The sequence below is a fragment of the Gopherus flavomarginatus genome, chromosome 20 (genome assembly GCF_025201925.1).
Source record: "Gopherus flavomarginatus isolate rGopFla2 chromosome 20, rGopFla2.mat.asm, whole genome shotgun sequence".
In the NCBI taxonomy this organism is placed as follows: Eukaryota; Metazoa; Chordata; order Testudines; family Testudinidae; genus Gopherus; species Gopherus flavomarginatus.
The window spans coordinates 19,178,622-19,200,260 of record NC_066636.1 but is presented as its reverse complement, the minus strand read 5'-3'; the positions used below and the strand labels follow the sequence as shown (position 1 = coordinate 19,200,260).

Here is a 21,639-nt window from a genome sequence, read left to right as displayed (position 1 = left end):
CAGATGCAGCGCAGGCACCAGTGTCTGTCCCCGCTGGGAGTGGTCAGCCGGCGGACGAGGGCTTCCCGAGACCCCCCCTTCCTAGGCGTAGAGGAAGGGTGGGGAGGAGCCCAGTGTATACCGAGGGCACCGTGACACCCCCGGCCAGCAGGGGATCTGCCCAGCGAAGCTCACCCCCCAGCAGGGGATCCTCCCGCCAACGCTCGGCATCCGTGGAGCGGATGCGGCTGGAATATGAAAGGGAGCTGAGACGGGAGGAGCTCGAGTTAAAGAGGCGAGAGCTGGAGGAGAAGGCGAAACAGCGTGAACATGAGGAGAACCAGCGTAAACATGAGGAGAACCAGCGTAAACATGAGGAGAACCAGCGCCAGCGTGAGTGGGAGGAGAAGGAGAAACAGCGTAAACATGAGCTGGACCTGGCCCGGCTGAGGAGCAGTGAGGCTCCAGCTGCGGTGAGTGAGGGGGGACCCAAGCCTACAAAGAGCTTTGATAAGCACTTGCTGCCCCGGCGTAAGGAGGGGGAGGACATAGATACCTTCCTGACGGCCTTTGAGAATGCCTGCGAGCTGCACAGGGTTGACCCTGCAGACAGGATCGCAGTTCTCACCCCCTTACTGGACTCCACAGCCGTGGAGGTGTACAGCCGACTGAAAGGGGCGGAGGCAGGGGACTACGAACTGTTCAAACAGGCCCTGCTCCGCGAGTTTGGGCTGACTCCTGAGATGTACCGGAAAAAGTTCCGGAGCCAGCGTAAAACCCGTGAGGTCACATACCTACAACTGGTCAACCGGGCGCAGGGGTATGCTCGCAAGTGGACAGCTGGGGCCCAAACTAAAGAGGACCTGCTTGACCTATTCATACTGGAGCACCTGTACGAGCAGTGCCCGTCCGACCTGAGGCTGTGGTTGATGGACCAGAAGCCGGAGAACCCGCAGCACGCAGGCCAGCTGGCCGACCAATTTGTGGACAGTCGGGCAGGGGATGGCAGGGAGGAGTCTCGAAGGAGCAGGCCTGCCTCAACGCAGAGAGAGAGTCATCATGGGACCTCCCAAAAGGGGCCTATGGAGAACCCCCCCAAAAGGGGAACATCCAGCGGCAGGTCCCTCCGACCCACTCAAGGGGACCCACGAGATATGGGCTGCTATCGCTGTGGCCAACGAGGTCACATACGGGCCCAGTGCCCGAAGCTCAGGGACAGACCAAGCAGACCCAACCCGCAGAGGGTGGACTGGGTAAAAACCCAATCGGAGGAGGGGCTACATTCCCAGGAAAGGGGGGTTGGCAACATACCACCTGTGGATGCTCCCGGTTCCGGGTTTTTGGTTTACCGAGTGGGCGCGGGGCTGCCCCTCCGGAAGGAGTGCATTGTTTCCCTGGAAGTGGATGGGAGGAAGGTCACTGGGTACTGGGACACGGGCGCAGAGGTGACGCTGGCCCGGCCCGAGGTGGTGGCCTCAGATCGGATGGTGCCCGACACCTACCTGACCCTGATGGGCGTGGGCGGGACCCCATTCAAGGTACCCGTGGCAAGGGTACACCTGAAATGGGGGGCCAAGGAGGGCCCCAAGGATGTGGGGGTACACCAATATTTGCCCACTGACGTGTTAATGGGAGGGGACCTTGAGGACTGGCCTAGTAACACCCAGAGTGCCCTGGTCGTGACTCGTAGTCAGAGTCAGCAAATGGCACTGCTCCCCGACAACGGGGAAGGTACTCGACCTGAGGTGCAGGACCCTAACTCAGGGAGCGGGGAACGCCCAGGGGCACGGTGCAGAGAGGCTGCGGCCTCAGACCCAGCCAGCAAGAGAGAGCCGGTCCCCATTCCTGTCCCAGCTGCTGAGTTCCAGGCCGAGTTGCAGAAAGATCCCTCCTTGCGGAAGCACAGGGACCGGGCTGACCTTAGTGCGGTACAGACCATGAGGAGAGGTTGCAAGGAGAGGTTCCTGTGGGAGAAGGGGTTCCTGTACCGAGAATGGGCTCCCCCAGGGGAAGTAGAGTCATGGGGGATCAGGAGGCAGCTGGTGGTTCCCCAGAAGTTCCGTCACAAGCTGTTGTACCTGGCCCATGACATCCCTCTCGCAGGGCACCAGGGAATCCGGCGCACCAGGCAGAGGCTGCTACAGAACTTTTACTGGCCTGGGGTCTTTACCCATGTCCGACAGTACTGCCAATCCTGTGACCCCTGCCAGAGGGTGGGGAAGGCCCGGGACAAGGGGAAAGCGGCTTTGAGGCCTTTACCCATCATAGAAGAACCTTTCCAGAAGGTGGCCATGGACATAGTGGGACCTCTCAGCAAGACGACCCGGTCAGGGAAGAAATACATCCTGGTGGTGGTGGATTTTGCCACTCGCTACCCCGAGGCGGTGGCCTTGTCCTCTATCGAAGCAGACGCAGTGGCAGATGCGCTGCTGACAATTTTCAGCCGGGTGGGGTTCCCCAAGGAGGTCTTAACGGACCAGGGGTCCAACTTCATGTCGGCCCTGCTCCGGTCCTTATGGCAGAAATGTGGGGTCCAGCACAACTGGGCCTCAGCGTATCACCCCCAGTCCAACGGGCTGGTAGAAAGGTTCAACGGGACGCTGAAGATGATGCTAAAAACATTTATGAACCAGCATCCGCAAGATTGGGACAAGTACTTACCTCACCTGCTGTTTGCGTACAGGGAGGTACCCCAGGAATCTACCGGGTTTTCACCTTTCGAACTGTTGTATGGAAGGCGGGTGAGGGGGCCCCTAGACCTGATGAGGGACGAATGGGAGGGGAAGGCCGCTCCCGAGGGAGAGTCAGTGGTGGAGTATGTCCTGACCTTCCGGGAAAGACTGGCCGAGCTCATGGGCCTGGCCAGGGAGAATCTGGCCCGAGCCCAGAGGAGGCAGAAGGTCTGGTATGACCGCACAGCACGAGCCCGTACCTTCGCCACCGGGGATCAGGTGATGGTTCTCATCCCCGTGAGGAGAAACAAACTCCAGGCCGCCTGGGAAGGGCCCTTCAAGGTTATCAAGCAACTGAATGAGGTAAACTATGTGGTGGAGCTGTCAAACCGGGCACATCACCGTCGGGTGTACCATGTGAACATGATGAAACCATACTATGACAGGGGGAATGTGGTGTTGGCCGTGTGTGGACATTGGGAGGGGCAGGGAGATGACCCCTTAGTGGATCTATTCCCTGGGACAAAAGCTGGTTCCCCCCTGGAGGCGATTCCCGTCTCTGAGCAACTGACCCCGGGCCAGCACGCTGAGATCAGAGCGGTGCTGCATCTATACCGACAGCTGTTTTCCAACCAGCCTGGACGCACTAATTTGACTGTCCACCGGGTGGAGACTGGGTCACATCCCCCTATAAGATGCTCCCCTTTTCGGGTCACTGGTAAAACTGCCCAGGATCTTGAAAGAGAGGTCAGGGACATGCTGGCTTTGGGGGTGATCCAGCCATCTTCCAGCCCTTGGGCCTCGCCAGTGGTGCTAGTCCCCAAGAAGGATGGGTCAATCCGGTTCTGTGTGGACTATCGAAAGCTCAATGCCATCACCGTATCGGATGCCTACCCTATGCCCAGGCCTGACGAGCTCCTAGACAAGCTGGGAGGTGCTCGGTACCTCACCACTATGGATCTTACCAAAGGCTACTGGCAAGTGCCGCTGGACGCAGATGCCAGGCTGAAATCGGCCTTTATCACCCCTCTGGGGCTCTATGAGTTTCTGACCCTGCCCTTCGGCCTCAAGGGAGCGCCGGCCACCTTCCAGCGCCTGGTGGATCAGCTACTGAGGGGGATGGAGAGTTTTGCCGTGGCGTATATTGATGACATCTGCGTCTTCAGCCAGACCTGGGAGGACCACATGTCCCAGGTTAAACAAGTCCTAGACCGACTCCGAAAGGCTGGGTTAACAGTAAAGGCTGAGAAGTGCAAGGTGGGGATGGCTGAAGTATCTTACCTGGGCCATCGGGTGGGGAGTGGCTGCCTGAAGCCGGAACCAGCCAAGGTGGAGGTGATCAGAGACTGGCCTGCTCCCCAAACCAAAAAGCAGGTCCAGGCCTTTATTGGGATGGCGGGGTACTATCGAAGGTTCGTGCCCCACTTTAGTGCCATAGCCGGCCCCATCACTGAACTATGCAAAAAGGGGAAGCCAGACAAGGTGATCTGGACTGAGCAGTGCCAGGAGGCTTTCCGGGCGCTGAAGGAGGCTCTGGTTAGTGGCCCAGTTCTAGCAAACCCAAATTTTGACAAACCCTTTATGGTGTTCACTGATGCCTCAGATACGGGACTGGGGGCAGTGTTAATGCAGGAGGATGAAAAGGGGGAGAGACACCCCATCGTGTACCTGAGTAAGAAGCTGCTACCCCGGGAACAAAGCTACGCGGCCATCGAGAAGGAATGCCTGGCCATGGTGTGGGCCCTTAAGAAGCTAGAGCCATATCTCTTTGGGCGACACTTCACCGTGTACACCGACCACTCTCCCCTGACCTGGCTGCACCAGATGAAAGGAGCCAACGCCAAGCTCCTGAGGTGGAGCCTGCTCCTGCAGGACTATGACATGGACGTGGTCCATGTGAAGGGAAGTGCCAACCTGACAGCGGATGCGTTGTCCCGGAGAGGGGACCCTGAACTTCCCCAGGTCACTGGGCAGAGTGACCCCGCTCAGTTCAGTCTCGAAGGGGGGAGAGATGTGATGCAGTAGGGACTGTCTGTGTGGGGAGCGGGAGAGCAGGGGAGGACTTTAGGGGATGGACGATGCCAGAGCCTGTAACCTGAGCTAGGTAAGGGAGGGGAAAGGTCAAACACCTTTGCCCGGGAAGGGGAACAAAGGAAGGGAGCGGCAGGAGGGAAGTAGTTGGAGTTTGGGCTTGGGGCGGTGTGGGTGGAATTCAGGGTATCCTAGCTAGGATCCAAGCACCCTGAAAGCCCAGAAGGACTCGGTGGAGGGGTCCTGACTGTGCCTGCAAGCTCTGCTGTAACCTGTGTTCCTGTTGTCCAATAAACCTTCTGTTTTACTGGCTGGCTGAGAGTCACTGTGGGTCCCAGGAAGAGGGGTGCAGGGCCGGACTCCCCCACACTCCGTGACAGAAGGGGCCCCTGAAATTGCTTTGCCCCAGGCCCCCTGAATCCTCTGGGTGGCCCTGGATACTAGGGGCTTTGTCTTGCAGCTATACACCCCCCCTCCTAGAAAAAAAATGTCCTATTTTTCACACTTGCTATGTGGTCACCCTGGGCAAAAGTCCCTTCCCTTCTCCATGCCTCAGTTTCCCCCCCGGGGGGTGTTTGGATAATCACCCCACTTGGAGGGATAATCACCCCCACTGAATTTCCAGCCCCCGGGGGTGTAGAGGTCAGAGGGTGGTTAGGCGTATGAATCAGAGCTGGCAATTGTGGGGGGGGGGTCTCTTGGCTCGGCTCGGCTCGGCTCGGTTTTCTCTTCGGTCCTTTCTCAGGCCGGGCGCTGGGAGCCTCTCGCCGGCAGTATGCAAGGAGGTAGGAGCCGGGGGAAGCAAGCCCCGGGCGCGGGGGAGGGGTGCGCGGTCGAAGGCTGCGGGAGGGAGGCGGGGCGGCCGGGGCTGCCTGTGGAAGGAGGCGGTGAAGGGGCAGGAGGAGGCCGGGCGGCGGCTGCTGCTGCGATCCGCGCCTGGGGGGCTGCACGCGGGGACCGGCTGGAACTGACCAGCCCCCGGTCCGGCAGCGGCGGAGAGAGGCAGCGACCGGCGGCGTGACCCGGCCCCGGTGCACCCGCCCGCGGCAGCTTGGGAGCGGCGGGGGGGCGAAGGGAGCAACAAGAAAGTTACAGCCGAGTCCGGACCGGCCGCTGGACCCTCTGCCCGCATTGCACGGGGAGGTGGGCGCGGAGCAGAAGCGGGGTGAGGGGCTTGCAACCTTCCCGGGATCTGCAGTGCCGGACTGGGGGCGTCCGGAGACGCTGGAAAAGCGCGTTTTCTGCCTTGGAAAAGGAACCAGCTGTTCGATCCCAAGCGAAACATCTGGCGTTACCAGCTCCTCAGTGGATTTCCCTCCCAAAATATTATATCCAGCTCCTGATTCTTTCTATCCCTCCATCACCCCTTTTCTAGATCGATCTAGATCTTTTCTAGATCTATCTATCCCCATACACACAGCCCTCTCTCTCTCTCTGTCCCCATCCCCCCATCTATCTATCCCCATTCGCCCCATCCATCTATCTGTCCCCATACACCCCCCTATCTATCCACATCCATCCTCTCTATCTATCTAATCTCTGCCCCCCCCCCCTTATTTCTCCAGGAGCAAATTTCTTTCTCAAAACAAACCCCAGAGCCAAAGGGTTAAACGTCCGGTCTGCAGCCCCCTCGCCCCTACCCCTGGATGTGACTCGGGAGCTCTTCAGAAAGAAGGTAAGTGACGCGGCTTGATTATTCTCTGTAGCTAAGTGGATTTCTCCTGCCTGATACTCACTGGAATTGGGTCAGTTTCACTGTAGTTTGAAACCTGTTGCCTGAGTGTGCTGCTGGCTAATAGTCTCAAAACCCCAACAGGTGTATGACAATCTTTTAGCTGCTACTCCCCAGAAAGTGCCAGAAAAGTGTAAGAGTGTGTGTGTGTGTGTGTGTTTAAAATGAGTCTTGTTTTACCACCCTTGGTTGCAAATGAATCTTTCATCTGCTAGTAATATTTCGCCTTGCACTGATGTCCGCCTGAAAGCACCACTGGGCGCATTGTTGTAAAAGCAACGGGGTAGGGCCGGGGGTTCATGATATTTCAGACACCAGAGGCTTAACAAAAAGTCAATCTGGCTTTTTAAAGTTCCCCTTTTCTCTGCCCATCGTGGGTGTGGCATCGTTACCGCGGTGTGTGCATTTGTGTGCACTGGGGTGTGTTGAAAGCAGTGGCTGGAACGTGCCAACGGGAGCCAGAGGTGATGCTTTCGCAAGCCACACACACAAAAAAAGCGTCCCATCAACTTTGCTTTTACTTTTATTTCTTGCAGAGACAAAGCTTTGCCTGGGAAATAGCTGGAAACATTTGTTTATGGAACGTGCAAGTGAGAAATTCTCCCCCCTCCCCAACGGTTTTCTCCTTCCCAGTTGTGGTTCTCACCCTTGAAGGCTTTGGACCTGATGCAACCCCCCCACTCCCCCAGCCCTATTGATTTTGAGCGCCTCTGTGCAGTAGGAAACAGCAAAACGCGGTTCTACTGTTTCACTTTGGCATCCAAAAATACTTCAGATTCTTTCATTTCAAAGGGCTCAGGGAAGAGGGCAGGGAGGAGAATGTTTACAAACAAGGACAGGTTACAGAGGGGAAGAGAAAGGTAAATGCAGAGCTCTGGCCTTTAGCCATTTCTGGGCCCAGCACAGATCTACCCTGTGGGTCCGGGTATTTCGGGCTGAGTTTTCCAAGATACTCCAGTGAGGAATCTGAGCAATGGAAGCCACTGGCCACTCTGCTGTTGTCACTAAAAGAGAAAAGGATTGTGGTGAGAGAAATGTAAAAGGACCCTGCATCGCATAAAGAAACGTAAAGAGTGCTGTTGGTTTTTTTTTTTTAACCCTGATCTATAGCCACGTTTGGCTGGCACTACCCTCCTGTGATATACTCGAAGAGTAAAACCTATGACATCTCTCCCATTCAGTCCTCAGTGCCAGCCTGGGTGGTCCTAGGTGCAAGGGTGGGATGTGGGTCATTTCTCTGTGACAGATAGATAGATAGATAGATATTATTCTGGGACACATTGCTTCAATCTCACCCCAATTTGGTGCCAGCCCATCGTACCCAGCCCATGGCTCTGTTCCCCAAAAGACCCTAAAACCCACCTCTTGATGCGTATCACCCATTGTTGCAGCTGCTGCTGGGGTGATTGGAACCTCAGTCCTTCCAGGACTGCGTGCGCTGCACTCCGTTGTCGTTCACACGGCCTGGCTTAATCCCCGAGGGAAAATGTTAGTGGGCCGTAATCCCCTGGGAGGTGGCAGGCGGTGGGCGGGGCTACAGCAGAACCCACCTGCTGTCAACTCCCAGCAAAATTCCCTTTATAGAGCCATGTGTCGAATAAAGTCCCAGATTGTTTCACTACATTGCAATGTGCTGATTGGGAAGCTCCCGTGTGGAGTGGAATTGCTTGGTGGAAAAAAAATGACTTCACACTGACTGTGTTTGTGTGCGTTCTCTCTGGGGCATATGCATTGTAATAGCAGCTAGAACAAGGCAGACTGCAGGCCAAATCCGGACCTCCAGACCCCACAATCTTTTCATTTGCTTATTATTATTATTGTTGTTGGTTTTTTTATTATTTTCACTGGAGTCTGGACCTTGGCTATACCTTGACCAAGAAATTTAGACTTTGACCAAAAAAAAAAAAATAAATTGACTACCCCTGGGATAGACTCAGGGATCCTGCAGTCTAGAGCTAGCTTTGAAAGAGAAGTGTTTGTTTAATCATCAGATCAGGGACTGGAAGTTATGACACCTGGGTTCTTTTCCCGGTTCTTCCATTGTGGGACCTTGTTCAAGTCATTTGCTTGCTCTTCAGTAATGCCAATGACAAGTGTTTGAAAATGATGAGTCATCTCTCCACACCCCCCTTGCTGCAAAAAAAAAAATATCCATGAGATTAGTTTAGAAATGATGAGATTGCTAAAGAAAAAAATAAATTTTGTGGGATTTCTGTAAGGCCTCAGGATTCTGAGACTTTGATGCTTTTTTCATAACCATGAGGGCTAGTAATGTACTTTAAAAAAAAAAGCCCAAACAACCAGGAAGCTGAGATTTTGATGTATTCACATGACTCCAGCAGCTGGGGCTGCAAGAAAAGCGCCAAGTAACTCAAGACTCTCAGTTAAATTAGGAGAGCTGACATCACTGTTTTTGTGCCTCTGTTTTCCCAAGGGGAGACTATTCCTTGCCGTTATAGAGTAGTTGTGAAATGTCACTGATTAGGGTCCCATGGGCTCCCGTGGGAAGTTTGCCTGAGTGGGGAGTACAGATCCCATCTGGCTGAGAAAGGTTTTGACCTCCTCCGATGACAGGCAATCTATAAGAGCAAAGTATTATTTCACAAGGATATGGGGATATATTATACGCCTCCTCTAAGCATATATTTGAGTGGCAATGCCAACATTAACCCCTGCCCACCCATTAACCCTAAATCCTGCCCCCGAGCCTTCAAATCGTCTGCCCAAGTCAGTTTAGAACCAGCACGGAGTCCTAGAGACTAAACTTCATATCCATCCTGAATCTCCTATAGTCTGTCAGTAGCAGCCCCAGAAGCTTTGAGTGGTCCCCAAAATAATGTGCAGTGGAACTTGCTAATTGCGGACTGGAACGGAACAAACTCTGTTTATAGTGGAAGAGAATGGAAAGCCAAAGCTATTTCAGTGCTCTGCAATGTTCAGATTACAATCCACGCCCGTGACAGGGCAGGGTGTGTGTGTGTGTGTGTGTGTGTGTGTGTGTGTGTGTGTTATGACTTCGCTGTAGTATAAAATCCCTCCTAACAGATGGTAACATGACCCTGGATTATTCTGTGTATTCTAGAGCGCCACCCTTAGTGCTGGGTGCCATCCCGACACAGAAGAGATGGTGCCCGCGATGTCATTAGATGAGGAGCAAATAGCATTTCCCTGCCGTATTTATTCCTTTGAGTGGAGTAAATGTGCTGCTAGCCTAAATATCACATTTAGAAGCTTCCTTTTCACGTGGGGATCAAAGAAAGTAGAAACAGAAGAACCATGCGGGCTGATGCCCAACACCGGATTTTTCCCTACGCGCACCGGCGATGCTATGGTAGCTTTCCATTGCAGGAGTCCCCGCCCCTGCTAACAAGCTGGCTTCTCTCTCTGCAAAAGTGTACTCTGCCAGGGTAGTTAAAGCGGTACAAGCCTCCCGTAGTTATACCGTTATAAAGGTGCTTACAGGAAGGGGCAATAAACTATTCCAGCATAAGGCACTTTTATACCAGGACGAAAACTAGGTGTGGACCAGGCTTTAGATCGGGGGACGGCAACCTGTCAGAAGCACTGTGCCGAGTCTTCATTTATTCACTCTGATTTAAGGTTTCACGTGCCGGTAATACATTTTAATCTCTTTCTATAAGTCTATAATATAGAACTAAATTACTGTTGTATGTAAAGTAAATAAGGTTTTTAAAATATTTCAGAAGCTTCATTTAAAATTAAATTAAAATGCAGAGCCCCCCGGACTGGTGGCCAGGACCCGGGCAGTGTGAGTGCCACTGAAAATCAGGTTGCCTACCCCTGCTTTAAAATGTTCAGTCAAGCGCCCTCTTGAGAAGGGATCTTGCATGTATCATGTGTCTATAACACACGACTGAATGAGGGTACATCCACACTGCAGAAAAAACCCTGTGGCAGCAAGTATCTGAGTCCGGATCAATTGACTGGGGTTAACAGGGCTAAAAATAGCAATGCAGGTGTTGGGGCTGTGAAACCCAGAAAGCGGGGGAGTGGGTTGACCTGGGCTCTGAGAGTCACTGATGTGGCTTTTGTTCTGCACTGTGGATGTGCCCTGATTCTGCAAACACTTAGAACGGAGCTGCTTGACTTTAAGACCAAGAGAAATCCTGCTGAAATCGTTTGTGAGGGAAAATTTGGTAGAAATTTTGTCATGTTCATAGAAACTTTTCATGAGAGGATAAAGATCCCCACTGCCCACTCAGCTCTGTTTGTGACATTTTTGCCCCGGATGTTGATTTGCACCAGTTTGCATCACAGTTTTCCTGATCGGCCCTTGTCCCCCTGTGGATGGAAGCTGATTCGTTACTGTGTGCTTGGTACATCTAGTTATAGGTGCGTTCAGCAGCAGTGTGTGACCCTGGCTGTGGGCCTGCAGCTGCAATGGCATCTGTGCAGACGGACTCCTGCACCCAGATCTGATTGCAGGACCGGGGTTGGCTGATCTCTGCTTTAATGCAGATGGTGAGATTGTTAAGATGAAAGGCAAGATTCTACCAAGAACTCCGGGCCAGATTTCCAGGGGATCGGCACCCACGACGGGGGCTAGATTCTCCAAAGCACTCAGCGCCCAGCAGCTCCCATGGTGAGATTTTGCAAAGATCTTGGCAACGCTTCCCCCCCCCCCCCCCCCCCCCGCTGAGCTCATCTGAAACTCTTGGGCTTCAGGAAGACGCAATCCTTTCTTGGGTTCCAAAACGTGAGCAGCGCTTGGCCGCTGGTGCTGAGCAGCCTCGTAAAGCAGATGTCAAACCAAAGGAGGGCGGAGGGCAGGGACTCTTAATGGGACTGAACTAAGCGTAGCAGTTTGGCTTGGAGCGGGAGCGTTCTCTTGATGTTGGCTCTTCGTTTCCTTTTGTCTCTGGGTCTCTGCTTTATTTCCCAGCGCCCTGTCTCCTTTTCCAGCGCATCTCCAAGAAAAGAGTACATCATAGTGTTAAGGAACACATGTGAGGGTAATGAATTGGAACAGCCTCGGGTCTCCGGGGAGGCGTTGTGGCAATCTGGAGGATCTGGGGCCTAGTCCTAGATCTGACACTTAATGTAGGCCCTTAGGCAGGTTATTCAGACTCAGCTCAATCAATGGAAGGGAAATCAGTGGCCTGAGATACTTATGCTTGTCCTCAGGTCTGTCCCCGTTCGGTTAAGCCTGTGTTTAAGTGCTTGGATAAATGGTGCCTGGGTGCTTTGCTGAATCAGGGTCAAAGTAACTAGTGATTTGGGGGGCCCAACTTGAGACAGCCTGCGGGGTGCTGAGAGGCCCAGTTCCCGTTGATTCTGATCGGTGTGGTGGGTGCTCAGTGCCTCTGAAAAAAGAACAGGAGTCCTTGTGGCACCTTAGAGACTAACAAATTTATTTGAGCCTTGACAAAGCCGTGGCTGGGACGATTTAGTTGGGGATTGGTCCTGCTTTGAGCAGGGGCTTCGACTAGATACCTCCTGAGGTCCCTGCCAACCCTGATATTCTATGATTCTATGATTCTATAAGCTTTCATGGGCTACAGCCCACTTCATCAGATGCATAGAATGGAGCATATAGTAAGGAGATATATATACACATACAGAAAACATGAGGCACTAAAAATCCAAGGCCCCCTCTGGAAATTTGACTTTGAACTTTTGTGATCTGTTATCACCAGCTGGGGGACATGCCTCCCTGAGTGATTGGGGAAGAGTGGAGGATGAGTTATAAGGCTCAGGTTCCAGAATTGGATTCCCTTAACCCCTCAAAGTCCGAGGGCATTTGAGGTGTCAGTCCTGGGCCGCCTCTAGATGAAATGGTGGATGAAATGCCTCCTCCCTGGAACGGGCTGCCGACGTGCTAAGTGTCGGTGCTTAGTCCCGATGTTTTAGTCGAGATGCTCCTGTGGTCTGAAAATCCCACAGAGGAGAAAGTCTCTTTTCAAAGACACTCAGGCCCCATATCTGTGATGGGACGGGCCAGACAAAATGAGTTGGGACTGGGTTTTGGTCCCAAGCTACACCCCCTTTTCATCACTGTCCCATCTAACTGATCAGCTCTATGCTGCCTATATCCCACCAGGTGCAGGGGGCTGATGGAGAGAGGAGATGGAGCCATAATGCAAAGTGCTCCTGCAGTCCTTGGCTGGTGTAAAGATCCTTTGGGGGCGTGTGGCTCAGAGCAGCCTTTAGGCTGCTCTAAATTATCACATGGGCTGGCCCAGCCCTGAGTCAGGCTAAAGATCAGGGGAAGAGGGGGATGACTTACTACTCTTCTTCCCCCCTTAGGGTCTCCTCGCTCTTTGCAAAGATCATGGATCTCCATTTTATTGTGAAGACCTGGCTTTTGTTTAGGGACCTAACCTCTGCTCTCATCCAGCTGTTAGTTAGTAGGGAACATGAAACAGCTTGTCCAGTGAGAAAGGGGCAGAAGGACCATAATGCTGTGTGGGAAATGTCTCCAGGCAAACGGTCCTGTTTTGAGCCAGCTAGTTATAATGGAGGGTTTTCCTCTCTCTTTTTCTTTATTACTGTCAGGATTATTTGCATGAAAATGAGGTTTTTGCCGCTCTCTGGGGCTCCCCTTCTCCCTCCTCACATCATGTTTCTCGTTTCTGGTGTCAGCGTTGCCGACTCTTGATATTTTATCACGATAGTTGGTGTGGGTTTTTTGTAAACCCCCAGCTCCTGGAGTCCCGTGACAGTACAAGAAACTCACCTTCGGTTTAAAAGAAAAAGGTTTCTAGCCCTCACAGTGGCAGATAAAAGCTTGTGTACTGAGTGTGTCCTGAAGGCTCAAAATCCAGACAGCAGATAAAAAGAACTCAAAATGCATTATTTGTTATTTTTAAGCCAATCTGATGATTTTGAGGGGCCTGATGAGTGATTTTAGGATGCTTGCAGTTGGCAGGCCTGTAGCTGACTGCCACAGAAATGACTGTGATGTTGTAACTTCAGGTAGGGAGTTTATAAGCACTGGAGCCAAATTCCTGAGTTCTCATGCAAAAAGTTCTCGAGTCCCTTAATAAGAGAGAGCAATAAAAGGAGCGAAGGCAGGATCTTTTCCATACAGAGTGTTCCTGAAAGTTTTTTCCACTAGGCATCAGCTGTCTTGGCATCCAGCATTGGTTTTATTCATTGTTTTTTGTGTGTTATTAAAATGGCTTGCTAGACAGTTAGCTCACAGCATCCAACGTTATCTGCAAATCACCTCCTGTTTTCTGTGCGAAAACATCTGTCTTAGCTTTCTGCTTTCCCTGAACACTTAATTCCTCTAGCATATTTCTCCCCCTCCCCTTGCTCCCTCCCCACCCCCACCTCCCTGCTGCAAAGGAATGGTGGCTCATATGAGGTTATCAGAACCGTTGTGCTCTTGAATCTGAATAAAACCGAGCAGGGCTGTTTCTTTAACAATGGGGGCTTGGATTCAGTTCATAACCCAGATCTGGGCCCCACCCAGAAAAACTCTTCCAAGCCCTGGTGTGTTTTGGAAGCTTGGTTTCGTGGCTGGCTCTCTCACTGTAACAAACCAAATGCAAAATCCCACATCTCAAATTTTGGGGCGTGTGAAATTGCACATTCAGATCGGGTTCCAAATTTTCCAGCTTTCTAGTTGAAAGAGGAAGCATCTGGTAGTTGAGAATGCCAATTTAGGGTTAGATTTTCAATGGGTCTGGAATAGGAAATATCATGATCTCAAAAATTGTGTTCTATCCTAGAGAGGTTCCTATACCACGCCCATCACTGTGGCACCTGGTCCCTTTGCAGTAGTGCCGTAAGGGATGGGACTAGCATCTGTCACACTTTTTCTTTAATTTTTCTGTGGGACCAGAGACTCAAACACAATAAACTAGCTCTGACCTATGAGAATCAGAAAGTGAAACTGACTAAAAACGTGAAGTGAAATTGACCAGCCTGGTTTTACAGTCAAAAGTGAAAAAAATGTTAAGTACCTCAATAGCATCAGGGATGAAAGCCAGTTAGACACAGAGATTGCTAAATCCTGGTCTTTTGACTCCTGTTTATTCTTGTGGTGAGTGACGGAGCAAATAGACGCTCCCTTTTTAATACCATGTCCACATTTTTAACAAGTTCTGGTGAAAGTTTCACAGCCAGCATTCCAGGACCGGCTAGCTGACAAGCGCAGCTATGGGGATTTCTCATAGCTTGAAGGACAGTTCAGATAGGGGAGCATCACTGGATGATCTGAGAAGAGTGAGGTTCTCATTCCAGCTCTCATTCCCTGGGTGAGTCACTGCACCACTCTGTGCCTCAGTTTCCCCTTCTGTGCAATGGGGAGGATAACGTTGTCCTTGCTCCCGCAGACCTTGGGGAGGGTTAATTAGTTCATCTCTGAAAAGTGCTGTAAGCGCTTAGCATTGAGAGCTAAGAAGTGGCTAAACAGGGTGCTTAGGAGGGCATAGGAGGAGAGGCAGGCATGATACCTTTCCCTGCCTTACCGTTAAATCCAGTGCCAGATCAGAGGCCCTACGGGTGACACCTGTTGAATGGTATCTGATGGCATGTCGGGTGAAATGTCACTTTACAACCTGATCCAATTCCCAACAACCTTCACTTTTCCAAGCACCCCTGCCCTCCGCTCCCCCTGCCCCTTAAGGCATTAGCTTGGTGGAGGGGCAGCTGGGGACACACATTATCATGTTTTCAAGCCCAGAGATCTGGTTCTAAAGTGATTAGAGCTAATCGCTTTCCTCACAGACAAAAAGCCGCTGCGTGAAGTCTCCTGGCTTCTTTCCGCTCTTTGTATAATCTCCTCTGAAACCTTGATGAGGGATCGTCTCCCTCTTGATTCTTAGCTGAACCAGCAGGTTCATAGATTCATAGACTTTAAGATCATCCAGTCAGACTCCCTGCATAACTGTATCCTCAGCACTAAAACGCCCTTGAGCGCTAGCCTTGGGGATCAGGTGCTGCTGGAGCTAGGGGCTGCCCACGGCACAGGTCCCATCAGAGGAGTCTTTCAATGTCCCCTGGTTCCCAGACATGATTTGGTGGACGTTGTGATGGCTCCGCTATCTTGGAGATTAGGCCTGGTACGTCTGAGTGGTGGTGCTGACTGTTGGATTGCCGGTGCTGTAGAGCTCTGTGTCTCCAAAGGACAGGTGCAGTGTCCGTGTAGCCTGATCTCCAGCCTGGCTCAGTCCTACCCCAGAGAGAACTGTCTCAGGAGGTGAGAGGGGAGCCCAGAGGCTCATTCAGGCTTCAGCCGCCCTGCCCACTGGGATGGTGATGCACACTGCAGTGAGGGATCAATCTCCCCACGCCACACCCTGATCCCATGGATATTTGCAAAGTTAGGCCGGGCTGAGAAGGAAGGACCCAGGTCGGGATTACAGACAGGCTGGGGAGATGCTTCCTGAGGCTAAACGCATCCTCCTCCTTCTCCGCAGCAGCCCCTGCTCAGGTGACGTGATAGACATGCACCTTTGAAGTCCAGGGTTCTGGAGTGGCTCTTGCCGGGCTTGGGGGTTCCTGGCCAAGGCCGGGCTCATCAGAGAGTTGGCAGGGTGAGTGGTGAATAATTTGCAATGCCAGGGAGTTTGCACAACCATCAGTCAGCGAGGCCTGATTCTCAAGCAATGTACAGGGAGGTTGTGTGGCTTGGTGACCGGATCAGGTTTGGTTCAGGACACTTCGGGTCTATTCCCTCTCACCAGCCAAATGGGAAGTGGATCAGCGGGATAAGAACCTGGGCACAGTGACTGGAGAGAGAGACAACGGATGCAGCTAGGCCTTAGCGCTGAGATCTGGGGGTCCCTTGGGGTGGGGCGTTGGGATGTTGACCTGCTTTATTCCAGGCTATTTGACAGCGCTCCAACGAGCAGGCATTAGAAGCATTAGCTCCGTTATGGGCTCTTTGCATGGCAGAGATGCGTCTTGGCTGAGCGGTTGTCCTGCTGCCTGGCCGTGGCTTGTTGAATGCTCCCACGCCCTGGAGAGCTGGTGCTATTTCTAATCCCCCACTTGGTCACGACTGATTTGGGAAGCTAAAGGGGAATGCAGCGGGTGCAGCATATTTAGATCTCACTCAGCCATCTGAGCGAGTGCCACATAACGAGGAGCTGGAGACATCCCAACTAGATAAAAATACCAGAGCGCGGATTAGGGGCTGGTTGGCCAACAGCGGACAGAGCCAAAATCTCACATCTAGCATGACTACCTTAGAGTTAACAGAGCCTAATTCTCACTAAGGCCCACTCAACAATGTTCACAAATGGAAAACGTTTTTGGTTTGAGGCGATTGAAACGTTTCATTTCAATTTGGACCCTTTTCAACCTTTCTTTAGTATAAATTAAGTTCAATTTCGAACCGCCCAACCACAAACTTTTGTTCCAAGAGCAGCAAAATGGGAGATTATGAAACTTTTCCCCAAGGTTTTTTCATGTCGGGAAATTGGTGGAAACGGGCCCCTTCCCGACAGGTTCGGTTTCGGTGAATCAACTTTTTCTAGCAAAAAATCATTTTGTCATGAGATTCCCGGCCAGCTCAATATAAAAATGCACCTTGTTTTTGCAAGTGAGACATCCAGGGGTCCGGGGGAGCTGGTCTGATTTTGCCCAAGAGTAACTGACTGCAGAATCTGAGCCAGCGATGTGTAGTGTCAACCCCACGATTGGGGCGTTGATTTACATGGATGACTTTTTTAAAATAGGGAGTTGAATGTAAATAGAAATGTGACCAGGGGGTTTATTTTTAATAGCAACAAAAACATTTGTGGTTCTTATGGAAACAGTTGCACTCCCTACCGCCCCCCCGCCCCTAGTCATTTTGGGAACCTAAACATAAAAGCGCAAGACCCAGGAAGAGAAATTGTCTAATGGGACTGGATTCTGAATTCCCTTGCACCCTTGGTTGCCAGAGATGAGAAACCATAAGACCACCCGTCCTCCTACTTCTGAGAACCTGAACTCAGCAGGGGCACAACGGAGGAGGGGACCAGGGGCCCCTCCTTGGCCCCTGACCATAGCCAGGTGGCACCCCAGCAAAGCCTCTTCACTTGGCCACATAGGGGTGGCTGGCACAAATTTATGTGGCATTGTGACCTCATGCACCAGGTTGCAATGCCACTCACTCAGATTTGGCCTGGCCCCGCCTCCACCATAACGAAGGGGTGGCTGAAGCAAATGTGTCCCCCTGCCCCACTTTTTCAGTCCTTCCAGCATGGACCCACCCCCGCCAAAAACCCAGAGAAAAAGAACCACACGCAGGACAAAAAGTCAGTCTCTGCCCAACCTGGGCTCAGGAGTGTTTTGAGGGGGTTTAGAAGGAGGTTATTTTGTGGACGTTGACAGGGAGCTTCCCCCATTGGGGTGAGGAGGAGCAGAGGAGGAAGCACAAAGGGGCTCATCTGCCCATGCATCACATTGGCGACAGAAGCTGGGATCGTGGGTCGACATCTCGATGGTGCAGGAGAGATGCTAGGGAGGGAGGGGCCGGGCTGGGAAGGGTCCTGACTTCTGAAAGTGAAGGCAAGTAGCCGACGTTTGGTTCGATGGAGAAGAGGGAGCCAGTGGAAGGATGCAGAGAGGGGGCCAAGCAACAGGCCAGGAAAACCATCTTTTCAACAGCCTCATGAATGTCTCTGAGCGAGGCCACATGGCGTCTGTCCGGGCCAGAGAGGAGAAGGTTGCAGCAATTGAGATGCAGGATAAGAGCCTGCTTGGTCTGCTCCTCGTCAGGGCAGGGACTGTCCCTTGCTCTGTTCACGCAGTGCTCAGCGTGATGGGTGTCTAGGTGCCACCATCTGACAACAACCGGCGGTTGTCTGCAGCGTCTGTCCCAGGATATGAGAGAGACGAGGTGGGTGAGGTCATCTCTTCATTTGGATCCAGCTTCTCCTGGTGAAAGAGACAAAACTTTCATCTTCTTCAATCCAAATGCTTTTCTCTCTCACCAGCAGACGTTGGTCCAGTAAAGTCGAGGTTCTCAACCCTTTTCTCTCTGAGGGCCCCCCAAGATACTATTAAAAACTCGTCTCTGCCACAACAACTGTACTTAAATGCCAGGACCAGCGTTAGGGGGTAGGAAGCAGGGCAGCTGCCCAGTGCCCCACGCCACAGAGGCCCCCACAAAGCTAAGTTGCTCAGGCTTCATGGTGGGGCTTCTGCTTTCTGCCCTGGGCCCCAGCAAATCTAATGCTGGCCCTGCTTGCAGCCCTGCCTGAAATCTACTCACGGTCCCCCAAGGGACTCCGCACCCCTGGTTGAGAACCACTGCAATAAAGAATATTACCTCCCCCGCCTTGTCTCTCTCAACAATCACTAGAGGGAGGAGTACGTTCACCTGCAGTCCAGGGCCTGACCCCACCCTGCTGCACGCAAGTCCCATGGATGACAGTGGCGTTACACCAGCGCCGCTGAGATGAGGATCGGGCCCCACGTCTGCATCCAGTGCTGATGAATGCACAGCCACTCAGCCAGAGGACAGGCACAGAGGGACAGCACCCTGGATGCAATACACCCGAGACCTAGGGGGTTGGCAGCGAACGCATTGTTGGGACCAATTCTGATCTCACCGACCCAGGGCGAAATCCAGAGGGCCCCTATTGGCTTCAGTGGTGCTACCGTGTGAACAGAGCAGAGCTTATCAGGAAGTGCTCCAGGGACTGACTCGCTTCCCGGGTGGGTGCAGAGAGGGGTCACATGTAAGGGCGGGGGAGTCCCAGTGCTGGCCCATCTGGAGCACCTCGGCCCAAGGTGCGGGAAGACGATTTCAAGGCTGGGCGGTAAACGTAACAGGAGGGGTGGAAGGGGTTAAACTCCTAGTCCTGAGAGCGCTGGAGTCTCAGGGGAAGTGATCAAAGCTTTTAAATACCTCCATGGAAGCCATCTAAAGGAAGGATGGAATTAGCCTGGGTAAGGAGCAATGGCCCCAAGCGGAGGAAGGAACAGTTCGGTCTTTGCAGAGGGAGTTCTTTATCAGGACAGTTGAACAGCGTGCAGCCGTCCTCCCCCACAGCCTGGGGATGGGACCTCGGCCCTGCAGGGGCAGGGAATTCCGGGGGCGTGCAGGCTGCCGTTCTGCCTGGGGAGCATCACAGCCCCCCCTACTCTGCACTGGGGGAAATGGGGCACAGGGTGTACAAGGCGGTGTGTCCGTGTGTGCTGTGTCTCTGGATCAGGTATGCATCTCTGTGCATGGGAGCAGAAGTGGATCTGTGTGTGCTCTGTGTGTGTGTGTGTACATTTCAGCTTGCTGTGGGCCACTGGCTCCTGCTGTGCGGTGACCAACTTTGTCCCACTGGCTGCAGTGCGTTGCCAGCCGTCCAGATTCCTGCCACAAAACACAGAGGCAAGCGCCAAGAAAGAAGCCCTCAGTCCGGGCTGACAGCATCCTGCCTGGAGGGGCCAGGCTTTCCCCCAGGATCCTGGCATAGGGTGGGTGGATTCTCCTAGACATTGCTCTGGGTAGAACCAGAGGGCAAAGTCTCAGGGTTGTGCTGAATTTTGATCTAACAGAAAGTCCTTATTTCAAAGGTTGGGGGCGCTGGTGGGAGAGCCGAGCTTGTGTGTTGCACTGCTCAGGCCATCCCTGGATGGGACCTAGGATGACTAGATGTCCCGATTTTATAGGGACAGTCCTGATTTTTGGCTCTTTTTCTTATATAGGCTCCTGTTACCCCCACCCCCTACCCCCGTCCCGGTTTTTCACACTTGCTGTCTGGTCACCCTAACGGGACCATCTGGGAAAGCAGCAACCTCGACTTTGGTTCTTGGTTGCCTGATGGGCCCTGGCTCTGGGGCGAGGGCTGGATGGCTCAGGGGGTTGAGAAGGGGCTGCAGCATCCATCCCCCTCGGTTACCCGTTGGGCCCCAGCCCGGAGCAGCAGTAGCCAGCAGCAGCGACAGTCAGGTGCCCTTGTTCTCGAACAGGTCGGGTAGGTCCAGTTCCCGGGGAGCCGAGCGCTGGTGAGGGTGGCTGTAGTTGGTGCTAATTGCCCCCCAAGGGTTGAACTGGCCCGTGGAGACTGCACACGAGATCTTAGCCCCTGGGCCCCATTTCTGACGACCTTGTGGGATGTCAACAAGAGGCAACCAATCACGAGCAGCTGCTCTTGAGCCGGGGTAGGTCAGAAGCTGGTTCCGTCCCCAGGAGACCCCGTCCCCAGCCCAGGCCTGGATCCTCTGGAGGGTGTCTCAGTAAAGCCCATGTTGGAGATGGGATGAGCCCGTCCCATCCAGTCTGCTGAAGGGCCCCGCACTGGAGCAACTCTTGTGCTCGATATTTCCCAGCTGCTGTTCAGGGTTCCTCAGGAGAGCCGCTCTGCCGTCGCCGAGATCTCACGGTCTGGAAGTCATCCCTGGGATCTAGCCTGGCCTCAGCTTTATCCGGGTGATGCCCATTCGTATCCTCTCCTTCCCTGGGGCATGGGTCACCGAACTCACTGATGGCATTTTAGGTGTGGAATTCCAAAGGAGATTAAGGGAGTCTGGTGCCTAACTCTCACTTCAGTGGGATTTGGGTGTCCGATTCCTGTAGGTTCATGTGAAAATCTCATGCTATGTAAGCACGCATCCCATTGAAACCCTCCCTCTATGAGGGGCAGCCACACTGAATGACAGCCGTTGCACTAAGAGGCGTGACAATGGATAGACGCGTACCCTCTGATAATCGCAGCTGCCATTAGCGGGGCACCAGTTCTTGGGATTTTATTGGGTGTCTTGCGAGATTTGTCATTTTCCTTAAAGGCCCAGCTCCTGGAGTCAGGTGATGATGAGCTCTCAGCTTTTATTTCAATAAGAAAAGACTTTTCCTAACCCTCATTGTTGGAGAGAAAAGCTGAAACATGTAACTCCCCAAAAGGCTGTAAACCCAGAAAGGAAATAACAAGATCCCTGACTTCATTATTTTTTTTCAATCTCATGATTTTTTGAAGGCCTGTCTCCTGGCGTTGGGGGCTGGCAATGCTGCACCCGAGCTGGCTGGGAACCTTACAATAGCCTCAGGGTTATCAATACCATCCTCCTTCTCTGAAAGCATAGGCCTCTGCCACCTGGGCTAATGAAGAATCCTCACTGCAGTGTGGCATCTAAGACACAGAGCGAGCAGTTCCCAGTTCTTTCCAGCAGAGAGCCGTGGTGCACCCACATTTGCAATGATGCTTCCGCCATGCAGCTGGTTCTTTGATTATAAAATGTCCCAAAGGGATTCAGTGTTAGATTTAAGAACAGAGCCACCCTTAAAACCAGAACTGCCTGGAGGCGTGGTCAATATTTAAGGTGGAG

General features: G+C 52.8%; 1 protein-coding gene across 4 annotated transcripts in view; it reads left to right on the top strand.

The window, feature by feature from the left end:
* The first annotated feature begins 5,384 nt into the window (after nucleotides 1-5,384).
* The window catches only part of ADAMTSL4 (ADAMTS like 4), a 63,124-nt gene continuing 46,869 nt past the window's right edge, over nucleotides 5,385-21,639 (top strand). For 2 of the 4 annotated variants that reach the window (XM_050930386.1, XM_050930381.1), the window contains exon 1: nucleotides 5,684-6,357. The gene's annotated coding sequence lies outside the window, so the exon portion shown is untranslated. Of the gene's footprint in view, nucleotides 5,468-5,683; nucleotides 6,358-21,639 lie in introns of those variants that run through there. The other 2 variants (XM_050930384.1, XM_050930382.1) reach the window with 2 other exon arrangements.